Raw genomic sequence first — 12721 nt, forward strand, 5'->3', positions numbered from 1 at the left:
CCTCCTCATACACTTAGCAGCGGCTTGCAAATTCCATCATGCCGCACTTTTCTGAGTGTAACCTCTATGGTCTACTAGAACACTGCGAAGAGGCGTGAGAGAATAAACCCTGACAGCTGTACCAGTTAGCCAGTATCGATGATGACCTGAAAAGCAACAGCGCCAGTCATCAGCAGGAGCAAACATTACGAACAAATAAGACATGGGCAGAGCGAACATGCTCAGTCACGACCATTTTATCAGTCCCTGCCACTTGAATAGATGTTTTCCTGCTTTTTAGCAAATCGGCCGCAGATGTATTTAACGACATGCCATGGGATGAGTAACACAACTTTTAAAGCACTCATCCTTTAAAAAAGGTTCGTCGTGACCTCTCGGGGAGGAAGGGTGGATTCTCTGGTGTGGAAATAGCTTGATTTGAAGAAATAAATCCTGGCACGTTTTCATGCAGGCTTATGCACACTTTCTGACACATTCATACTATGCATAATTGTGATGAATATCATTCCAAAATGAGTAAGAAACCAGTAGGCTCCTAAAATCGACCTACTTGCTGTGCTCCATCTTAAAATGATAAAAGGTCAATGCACTCAGCAAGGTTGGATGTAACTAACAATTTGGGTGGAAATAGAAATGACTGGCTCTTAAGATGCCCTTTTCAGATCAGACTTTATATTTCAGCTCATGCTACATCTCTCCAGGACTCAATGCGATTATTGTAAAAAAAAAAAAAAAAATGGTCTCCAGAAAACCTAATTCCATCTGCTGCTCTTACTGACTGGCAACGGAGACCTGTTTGTCGCTGAATAGACATTAAAACAAGTTTCAGGGCATTCATTTAGCATTACGTTCAAATTTTTGGAATCGCTTTCCTTGCCATGTCATGGGGCTTCTTGGAATTCCTATTAAAAAAAAATAAATAAAGTACGGAGTGTGATGTAAGGCACCATCGAAACACCTGGACAGTGAGATTGCAAAGCGTGACAGAATGTGCTCCTTGAATATCCGGCGGCATTTATAAAGCATGAGAGACTCGTCCACCATGAGCCTGTGAGATGGAGAGATGCCCAAATCTCAAAAACATGTCACTCAGCCTGTCCATGAGCGGTCGAACTTAATGCATCTGGATGGTGTCTGGGGACTGACTGTGCCGTTACTATTTAATGACGGCTGAATGTTGTTTGCTAGCTGATGGCGGGTTATTACGGCAACTGAAGGTGCGTGGATTAGCGCATTGGAAATTCGAGTTCAGAAAGTCGCACCAAGTAAAATGGCGGGCGATGGGGGTGGGGGGGGGGGGGGGGTGAGAGAGGGTTGGCAGTCTTTAGACAGACACACTTCATCTGTCCCCACTACCCTACATTTTTAAAGATGGAGGTTTAAATAAGGCAGCTCCCATGTAAGGCAGGTCACTGGTGCATGAGCATGTTAAAGACTGACAGTGGAACTGCATGGATTAGCTGTGAAAGCACTGGACTCTGGGTGAGGATGATTAGTTCAAATGAAAGAACAGCACGAGTGCCTGACTACTTTCATGTAACTATAAAGGTCTGTCTAAATTAGTCATGGGAATCTGAGGAATGGCATGCATGGCTATAGCTACAGTGGAAAAGGGGCTTTCCTAAGAACATTAATAATACAGACAGAGCCCTGCATCTAGTCATCTAGTCACTGGTGTCAATCATTGCTTCAGGCATTTTGCTGTGGGTTGTTCTGCTTGGCACTGAAAAATTGATTTTGGGGTGAATTTCAATATAGTGGACTATACACCCTTACTGCTATAAATCTACGCGGGACTCCTCTCTGCTGAGGAGGCTAATTTGAGTGTGCGCACGAGAGGGCATGCATATGTGATTTTGTGAAGTTGCTCCTTCGTGGAGCTGTGAAGCTAAAAAAATTATACCGTGACCTAATCCCCATCCCTGCCTTTTGTACGTGGATTACTTTTAGTCAGCAATCGTTAGCAAAACAGGATTTCCCTATAAGAGTCCGATACTCTCAGTTTCATTAATTTTTGGATTTGATAGCTGGCATCTGGCTAGTGCTGGATTTGATAAAAAAAATATTTTTTGTCTCTACATCCTGTTTTTGGGGATATTGGGGTAGTTGAATGTAAGGAAGTGAACAACTTTGATATGGCAAGTCACTGGCATGCAACACATAAACAACTGCAAACTACATCGTACTAGGTGCACGGCATACTGAAATGCTGGAATATCTGACATCTGCTCCAGTTATTTTAAAGAATCCTTACACTCCTCTGGTCATAATTCATAATTTTCGGCTAGTTTTATCTTATTAGATAATGAAAAAAGCACATATATTTTTTTACACAGTGAGTATTTGGTAACATGTATGCATGTAGGTGAATATTATGTGAATATTATGTTCTTTGTTAGGTTAAAATTGTAGCTAATAATTAGGATCCAGTGCTGTGCCTCTCCCTGCCGCAGTCTGAAAAGGACGCACATCCTCGATTCTGTAGGAAAGTTCTGGAAAACATTGCCAGGAATCAGGCCAAGTCAAATGACAAGATGCTTTTTTAAAATTCTGCCTGTTTGTTGGTTTTGCTTAAAACGTAGCTGCTTGGCAAAAGCTCTTCTTTTCATGCGACGCAGACACAGATTACAGTTTGAAACTTTAGCCATTGTTTACCTGAGGGATTTTTTTTCATGGAATAAATCCAGATTAAGCACGGCACCTAGTTCATGGCCAAAACTGAACGGCTATTCCTGGATCTTGAAATTACAGTCCCCTAAACATTTAATTACCAGCTGTCTTCATTTGTGAACCAACCCAATAATCTCTGTAGATTTATATCTGTCTGCAGTAGTATAGCTACATCATTTGAACCATCCGGTGCTGCTGATTTTCCATTCAACCCCAGACGTGATGGAAGATACAGATTTGGATGAATGGTGAAATTTAGGATTAGACAAAACCTTTAAAGGGCAACATGAAATGAAAGGGAGGCCTTTTTCCATGAGTATTAATGGCATTCACAGACGTTCTTTAAGAGTCTTTGCTTTCTTAACGACTAGCAAAATAACCAAAGTTCCTTAGATTTTTCCAAAAATGTGAAGGTGACCGCTGGGTTTTTGAGAGGAGCCTTCCTCGTCTAGGTGATACGGTTCAAGGGTTTGCTTTGCTCTCTATAAATGCATGTCTGACATGAGATTTTCAGCATTGGAAAAGGGGTAATATGAGCATTGACCTCTCCCAGCACACACAGTGAAGGTGGCCAGCTGGTACAAACTGGCGTAAAAGTGAAACAAGATCTTTTTCTTTTCCGGATAGGCATTGCCACTTTGGAGTGCTAAAAAAGGCAACGCTGCAGCCGATAAGGACCCTGCACTCGCACATTTGTTTTAGCAGCACAGCTGCAGGTAATTTTAAATAAAACGTATTATGTGCTATATAATTACATACTTAATATGCACACTTTTCATGTCTTTTTTTGTATTTTTGCAAAAAATACATTTATGCATATGCGTAAATTATGGGGGATGGGAGGGGTTGTAAAGAAATAATCAAAACCAGCTAATACATCCCCCTGCACCCCCTTAAATGGGTGGAGACCTCAACCCCCCAGTGCTCGACCCAAAGTTTGATGGGAATTTGTCAATGTTTTTCACTGTCTGTACTGTGCCAGTATTATATATGCATCCTGAAGTGTTGATTTTGCTATTATACCGATAATATGTTTAGCTGCTTAAAAATACAGCTGACTGTTTTCTTTTATTGATCCTGTTTAAGATGTTGCTAATGAGAAGTACTGCATGACCCCTTCTGGGAATCCAACCCTTAACCTGCATCTGCTTGTTTCATTGTTGCATTTCATTTTGCTATATTGCACTGCATTATTGTAAAATTAAGGCACTAGTTAAAGAAATCATTCTATGCCTTTGACTGGTAAAGAATTAGTGTTATGTATCATTTGATAATAAAGGGTTCCTCTGTTAAATTGATTAATACCGAGTGGAGAAACTGCATGGCATAATTGTTTGATTGCTGATTTCCTACCTGTTTTGTCTTATTTAACTGCTGTTGGCTAATTTCACTTCCCCGTTCCCTGCACACCCCTGGGCTCTGCAGTTATTTCTGGCTGTGCTTTCAGCCTCATTCATGACACAGATCTGGCAAAACTCATGGCAGATACCGACTCAGCCTTGGGTAGGGTGGGGGGTGGGTAGTTGAAGGTGGTTGCAGTTCAGTGTTTTTGGCAATAAATCCATCACCAACCAACACAAGTAGAGAAAGGAAGAATTTGCATTAGCTCTTCTGGGCACGAGTGTGCGAAAGCAAGGTAACTGTGATTCGGTTCTGTATAAAACAGCTAATTCTACCACCAGAGCATCACCGGAACGTATAAATAAACCATTTGCTGGAACTGTAGATTAATTAAAAGATCATTAAGTGCAGTAGCGCTTTTGTAAGGGATTGTTTTCCAGTGAATTTCGCGTATACTGTACAGTATGGAAATGAGAATGTAAGGGAAATCCAGCATGGATTCTTTGCTAATATCATGGAATGTACTTCGACAAAGAAAGCATTTGATTACCATATGCTCTACGTCCATTAGCATTGTGGGAAATGCCGGTAATTGGATACTGGAGGCACTGTTTGGAATTCAGATGCCGGAGTGTATAAAAATCAAGATTCCTAGGGTCAGACTGCAGTATGAATTAATGGATCAACATTCATGATCCTTCAGCCTCAGAATTCTGTAGTCTGTTGAACTACTCTACTGTAACAGGTAACATTAAATATTTATCACAAATAGCTGTATTTACTATAAATATTTATATGGGCCAGACTCATATTTTCCAGATATTTTTTTTTTCCTGGAAATTCATGCATAGCATTTAATAATTCAAGGAATGAAAAACAAAAGCTGTTTATTAAAGTAACTAAACAGTGTCGCGCATTAAAATATCAGATTGGGTGGCCGCCCCATCCTGGATTGAATTTCCCTGGGAATATACGCCATTACGTCCTGTCATTATTCATCTCTGCAAACACATCACTTTTGTATTTTCTCCAGGAATCCACCTGTCTCCCTTTTTAAGTTAATGTTTGCTCGGAATCATCTTCGATTAATCACAGGCCTGCCTTCCCGGCCCACTGACTCGTCCGCTAATGAGGAAAGGGCTTTGCACTGATAATTCCAACCACAGTAGGAGTTTAATAAGAGCAGCATTTCTCCCCTTACAGGACTTTAAGATTACTGTGTCCGAACAGGTTGTGTGTATGCTTTCGGAATCAGTTTATAAATAATGGTTGGGGCCAGCCTTATTCCGAACTTTGTGTTCTCTCATTCGGTGGCTTTGCGAGACACACACAGACGCTTGCAACCTACATCTATACGATTTAGCGAGCTTCCAAATGGCGAACAATGCACATTATGCAGGGTTGTATTATTTATTATTTCCTCAATAAGAATGTAACATGAGTAAAAAATGGTGCCTTGCAATAGATGGGCGTCTCAGCTGCTCTCCTGCCGTCATTCCTGCTATAGACTCCAGGCCATAACTCCATAATCCTATAAGAGCCTAGAGACACCGATGGATGATGCATGTATGCTTATATCTGTGCAAATACAGCACTGGTGAAAAGTTTAACTAGAGCGTCAGAGCAGGAGGGCAAAAGTCTATTCAGATTCTGCAGAATCCCCTCTTGTTTCAGTCAGCTAGTCATTACTAAAAGTAAGATAACTACTCTATATGCATTATAAATGGCAGTGGGGACATCAAAATGTATGGCTCACTTCGACAACATCAGGAGCCTTTTAAGGGGTCCTGTTGTTTTTTTCCCCTCTGTTTTTTTTTAATCTTTTCCATTTTCAAGGGCGAACGTCAGCTGACGATGGCGCAGGGCAGGACTCGCCGTTATCCCAGACTTGGCACTATTGCTGATGCAGTGGTGGCATCCCCAACACCCTCGGTGCCGTGGGCTGAGACGAAGAGCCCGGATCAGCTGCTGCTGTCTGCTGGCTCGTGATTGACTCTATATTATCTTAATATAACCAGTTTTACAAAGTTGTCTACTTAAGCTGTAGCAACAAAACTTCATATATTTCAAACATGTGTATCCATGCGGACTTTTAAATATATTTCTTTATATATTTTCCATCCACAAGGAAGACAATTATCATGATGCGTATTCCAGATACAGTTAGATTTTATCACTGACTATATATTTCGTCACTGTAAGTGAAGTCCTTAAGTTTAAAAAAATGTTTATCACCCCAAAAAAGAAATGCATCCAATCTACGCATCACTTAAAGGAAATGAAGAGGGATTTTTAAATGTGAAACAGACACAGCTGTTCAGTAAGCAACAGAGAGAGCTCTTTGTCTTTTATCTTCCTCTGTAATGTGCACAGGTGCTGCTTAATTCAATTGGAAAACGTTGCCATGGTTTTACGTTAATATATTTCCATGTTACCAGTACAACTGTTGTCATGGAGATGATAGGACCTATTTGAACTGAAACTGAGAGTGAGGCACAGAAAGAGCTCACTATTTCGATTCCCGACTGTTAGTAGAAATGCGATCTGCACACTGAATTTCTTTGTTTTTAAAGTTTATTTATTCCCATTCTGTGTGCCCCATTTTGTGTCTTTGTTTATGTCGGAGGGGCTCTTTAGATTTAGATGTATAAATTTAAAAAACAGTACTGCTTGCATAAACCTGAGTTTGTTTAACTAGTATGTTTCGATTTTATAGATGCTAGAACAGATAAAATAAAAGGATCGTTATGAAGGTAACCAGTTTAAATGAATAGACCGTTTTGTCTTTTCCATCACTGTTAATGAAATGTTTTCTTTTCCACATCCTTATCTGTGGGTATCTGGAAAATTTCCAGAGTTCACGGGTGCCTTGTTCCCTCTCTGCTTTGTTTATCGGACATGTCGCGTTTAAAATTCCTAATGCGGGAGAAGAAAAACACCTCCGCAGCCAAAAAGACTACAAGACTACTCAGTTACCGATTCCTGTTGTTAACCTGTATGTCAGCATCCCAAGCTGAAGAATGGATAGGGAAGAATGTGTTTTACAACAAAATTTGTTCGACTTAGTGACAAGTAAAAGTAACATAAAGCGTCCACTGTCCAAGCCAGGGAAAATGAATCCAGCATAAAATGTAGCTGTAAGTGACACACAAATATGACACAAAAGGCACCTCAGCTGCTGAATCAGTGCTAACTACCACATTGCTGGATGCGAACAATCTTATACGTTCATAAACATTAAACATCTGGTTTCATGTATATTTGCGTTTTTCCTGACTAACCTCATCAGTGGTTGGTTTTCTTATAAAATACTGAGCGCTTCTATAATGCTGGAGCACATTTTTAAAAACATTCACCTTGTAGTGCTTACAGATAGTGTTTTTTGATTATTATTAAAAAAATTTTTTTGGTATATTACATTGACATGAAAAATCACTATGGTATTTATATGCTTACATGTTTTTTTTTAGGAAGTATGACTGTAGATGTGGTGTGATCACATTCTTATTTGACTGTTCTTATTTAAAACATAACACATTTTTAATAGGAAGAACATACATTTCTTCATTTTATTTAAGGCGATAATTAAACACTGGCCATCAGACAAACACTGACATTCTCATTTTGTCCGAAAAGCCAGAGGTTTTATTGACTGCGCTCGGTGTGATATGTGAATCCAGGACAGAGAAGTATGAAACTATTACACATTAATGTTGCCCAGCAAGCTCTGATTTGGACTGTCAGTCCAGATGGTCTGAAGGAAGGGAGAGCGCTAAAGCATGAAGACATTCACCTGATGCAACAAAATATTATTTCTTTATTAGGCCTCAATGTTACTTTCAATTTGCCTTAAAGTACTTGTGTTTTTGTATGAGTGTCTTAAAGGGCCAGACACCCTATTTTGTGTTTATTTAAATGACAGCCTGCTCGTGTACCTTTTATTGGCAACCTTCCCCTTGTGCCACAAACACAGGGACAAGAAAGGTAGTGCCAGCCTTCTTCTGGCATCTGCCATGCTTGTCGTTTACAGTTAGTCTTATAAATGGCCACTTATGGATAGTTTTGAACATCAGGTCAGCAATCCAGAGAGAGAACGGTATGGGATGGCAAGTAATGACAACGGCTTCCTGACACGATTGATGTAATGACATCAGATGGGGTGGGGTGGGGGGGGGGGGTAATTCAAGGCCAAAGAATGAACTGGAATTCATGTTTAAAGGGAGCACCTTTGTGTACTCATACAATGTTATGCAATTCTTACCTTGTGTAATTTAATCCAGATTATAAAAGAACACGAATTTGCATTAAATTAAACAACATATATTCTGTGGGAGGGGGGAACATTCTTACTGCCGTGCAGTATGGGAGGTCTTATTTAACTGACGTACATGACAGACATTTTTACCTAAAGCAACTAGCATTTTTCTTTCTTTGTATGCGGGCATGTAAAGGGTTATGTTTCTTGGGGCATTTGGATTCTCATGTAAGGGTTTATCTGCTGGGCCAGCCGCAGTCTGAAGCTGCCACATTTTAGCCATAAGTCCAATGAACGCCCCATAACCCTGCACTGCAGTTTGGTGTTTCAGCCTCTGTTGTATGTTCAATAGCATGTACAAGACGCTTTGGGAATGCAATGTACAAGTGTCTTCCAGAGCACTGATTAGCCCTTTATAACTTTCTCCTTGATAATGCGGCATTTTCAGACTTCACTGGATGCATCTGTAGACCTCATTGGCACATTCTATGGATTGATAATTAAAGGTATTGAATTGCATATAATTACTTTAGCATCTGTTTCTATACTTGGCCTTCATTAGCAGACTTGTCTGCCAGTTGTATAATCAATGGGACAGGCTCTGAATTGATGTGCTCATTCATTAATTGCTGTATGGTCGTCATATCAACATTTTACAGTGAGTATAAGAATATGGAGAATATGTGACTTCCAGTTTCACTGAATATAAAAATACTCCATTCCTCAGAATAGTCTGCCACCCAGAGGGATCTATCTATCTATCTATCTATCTATCTATCTATCTATCTATCTATCTATCTATCTATCTATCTATCTATCTATCTATCTATCTATCTATCTATCTATCGTTACGAAAGATTTTTCTCTTTATGTAACTCTGCACATGGTTAGGAGTCAAGATGATCCTTAAAATAGAATCATATTACACCCCCTAGGGTGATATTTACAAATTTTTCATTAAAATTTTATAAAATGTATAAGTCGTTTCAGCATAGCCATTACGAACAAATAAGTATTGCAAAAAACGTAAACATATTGAAAATATGCAAGCAAATGGTGATGAACTCCACGTGCACTAATGCTTGTGAGTGTCTCTTTCAAATGAACAAATAAGCATCACAAATGTACTTTGCTGCACATTTCAAACTACGACTCACTGCAAATGTTATCAAAGAATCCTTGTTGTTACAACGTATGATTGCAGGAACTAAAAGCCAACGAGAATTCACAGTCTGCACACCCTTTTACATGAATGAAGCAAGATGATTCTCTGGGAAGCAAACATGCCTAAACTCTCTATCCTGAAGACAGCCTCGTTTCTGTGCTTTGTAATATCCTACTTGGACCTTTCACCAACTGGCATGAAGGGCAAATCATCTTCTGCCCAATACTGTATGTGGAAACTGACATAGGCCACGTCAAACAAAAAGTAAAGGTAAAACCATAGAGACATATATATATATATATATATATATATATATATATATATATATATATATATATATATATATATATATATCATCCCAATTGCAATAACCATTTATCCACTTCGGAACACAGTGTTTCCAAGCCTATCCAAAGGAATCCTGGAGTACAAGGCAAAGTAAACCCTGAGAGGGACATTGGTCCATCAAAGTGCATCCATTCATATTTACACACTAGAGTCTCAAATTCACCCAAGAAACCCGGCTTCCTTTTGTGGGAGGAGCCCTTACCTCAGTGCACGAGGAAATCCCATTGGGTGCTAAGAGGCAGGCTTCTCGTATGCGCCGATCTTGGGCAAAGGAGACCGGCAACCCTGGAGTAGGATTGAGGTGATATCTCAGCTTGCTAAGCCCCCCTGAAGTTAAAAGACACAATAAGAAAAATGGCAACGAATAATAGCACCCAATGCCACCTTGCTGATGGAACAGTTCTTTCATCCAAGTAACACAATTCCATTAGCAATCGTTAGAAAAAGTGAAGGTTGTCAATTTTTCTTCGCAGTATAAATCTGGCATTCGCACACTCTCTCGGTTGTTTTCTGGGTAAATAACCCTTTCATGTTAGATGAGTGACCATAGCAAGTGAAAGAAATGCAAACACAATGCATGTATATCTGTACTAATGGGAATATTCAAATCAGTAAATACTGAAGTATACAATTAAAATAGAAAATCTATTATTCTATGTATTTTCAGAAGAAAATGTTGTATTTGGGCAGAGTTATTAATGCATATTGAATGCTTTTCTAGAAAATAAAAAATATATAACATATGCAAAGTATTTCTTTTATCTTCCTGCTTTTGTTTATATTTCAGATCAGCTCAGCTTGTTATTATTCCAGGTTTTGTTGAAATAATTATTCAACTCAATACATTAACAAAGACAGTACATCACTTTACATATATGCATATATAAACATACAGGACTGGGCTCGCTCTCTCACACACACAAAATACAAACAAAGCAGAGAAGGAAAAGAATAAAAAAATAAATAAAAACATGAATTTTGTCGTGCTTTCCATCGTGTCGCACATAATGAAAAATCACTGATTTGAAACTTTAACTTTCAGAGGGAGAAGACACAGCATTCTGTGATCTTTACACAAACACAATGTGACAAGATGGTTACTTTCTCTCTCTGCTGTGACAGTTAATTCCAGACTAGGAAAAATGTCAAAAATGTTTAGTTCCGCTTGACTAGAGTTAATTACAGGGCCCAAGGCAGCACGGTGTGCCGCTGCTAATGGCAGAGGGCTACAGATAAAATTCCATTTACAAAAATGTTTTAGCTACGTAGCTAATTTAACAAATATCAAATATTTATGCTATTGCAATTAAAGTGACAATGTTTACTTTCTAAACAGGGGTGAGATTTCTTTATTGCAGAAAGCCTGCAATTCCTATCTTATATCTGAACTGGGGGGATGTTACATTACGCATTTTATTATATTTTTCAGCGTGTGAACGCAAAATGGCGGACATTAATAGCTACTTAGCAGATGACCAATATTAAATGATAAAAACACTGCTGAACACAAAAGGCAAGTTCTGACGATTTTCCTGTTGCATTGGGACATTCCCACATTAAAGAATGTAGTTTTCAAGGAACCAAAGGACTCTGCTGAACGTACATTACTACAGCTGAGCTATATACCAAATGCTCCTGTGGACACTTCATATAAGTATGAAGAAAATAAAGTCCTATGTCCGGGTTTTTCCAAGCATGACCATAATCATTCATCTTTGAATTTAGTCGATTATCCCTTTTAAGTGCTATGTTGCTATATGTCAGCTGCAGTGACCATTATTAAGAACTTTCTAAACATATGTAGATTGGTTGCCATATTACAAATAGCATGATCAGGGCTCGTGGTGGATTGAAAATGAGGATGAAATTTAAAAAAAAGGCACATATCAATTTTTTATACCAGTTTTGGCCCCAAGCTGAAAGAAAAACTAAACAAAGGCCAAATTTCATCATTATAATTTTTGACACTTATTAAACTTTGTTGTATTTAAAGTTATTGTTACTGAACTATATAACTGTTATTTTTCTACTTACTGCCTAGCTCAGTACACATGTTTGGATTTGGTTCCTACAGCTTTTAGTATTAGAGAATGTCAAACAGCAGATATATTAAAATGTGTTTTTTAACAGATGAGGAAAATTGCACTGTTTGGCTGGAGTAACACTGTGTAAAATGTCAGTCTGGAGTGTTAACTTGGTCTGAAAGAGGCCGATCAATACAGTTACAGAGTGGCTACATCATTCCCACCATCTGCTCCAGGTCACGCTGGAAGGGAAGGCACACACAGCCGAGCTCAGAGCGGTGATTACCGCGCTTTCTCAGCACAGCTGCAGCTACACCTTCGTAAACAACTAGCAACAGAAATGAGAAGCAGCTTAATTTTTTTTCCTTACATACACTGACACAAACATGAAGGACCTCAAGAAAGGCATCTTTTTTTTTATCTTGCAAAAAACCACCCCCTAAAAGCCGGTTCCATTAGATTTCTACGCAAGTATAATGAACGGTGAACACTTGACTTAAGAAACTGGACCCACGAAAAAGCACATCACCATCCTAAGCTGTATTGATGTCTTCATGACTTGATTATTTACTTATCTGCCTTGAGATTAGTGAGATTTGTAAGCACATAACTGAGTGAGAAAAAAAATAGATTTAGCTAAATGAGCCAAAAAGGGAAGGATACCAGTATTGCTGCTGTACCCTGACATAGGACCGTCCGTCCATCTGTCCAAATCCATGCATCTAGCACAGGGTCACAGAAGCTTGAGGTCTATCCCGTGAAGGCAGCAAATATTCAGGATGGGATACCAATACATTCACAGGGCACATGCATACACTCACACGTGTATACACACACACACACACACACACACGCATACACACACTCACAATGATTTGTAATTATATCTTTGTGGGGACTCTCCATTCATTTCTATGG

General features: G+C 39.1%; 1 long non-coding RNA gene across 1 annotated transcript; it reads left to right on the forward strand.

Moving 5' to 3' along the window:
• The first annotated feature begins 1353 nt into the window (after nt 1-1353).
• Nucleotides 1354-7269, forward strand: LOC125745507 (uncharacterized). Its single transcript, XR_007398689.1, has 3 exons — nt 1354-1482; nt 3298-3386; nt 5848-7269. It is a non-coding gene; the product is annotated as an uncharacterized LOC125745507 (long non-coding RNA).
• The last annotated feature ends 5452 nt before the right edge of the window (nt 7270-12721 follow it).

Source organism: Brienomyrus brachyistius, chromosome 6 (genome assembly GCF_023856365.1).
Source record: "Brienomyrus brachyistius isolate T26 chromosome 6, BBRACH_0.4, whole genome shotgun sequence".
In the NCBI taxonomy this organism is placed as follows: Eukaryota; Metazoa; Chordata; class Actinopteri; order Osteoglossiformes; family Mormyridae; genus Brienomyrus; species Brienomyrus brachyistius.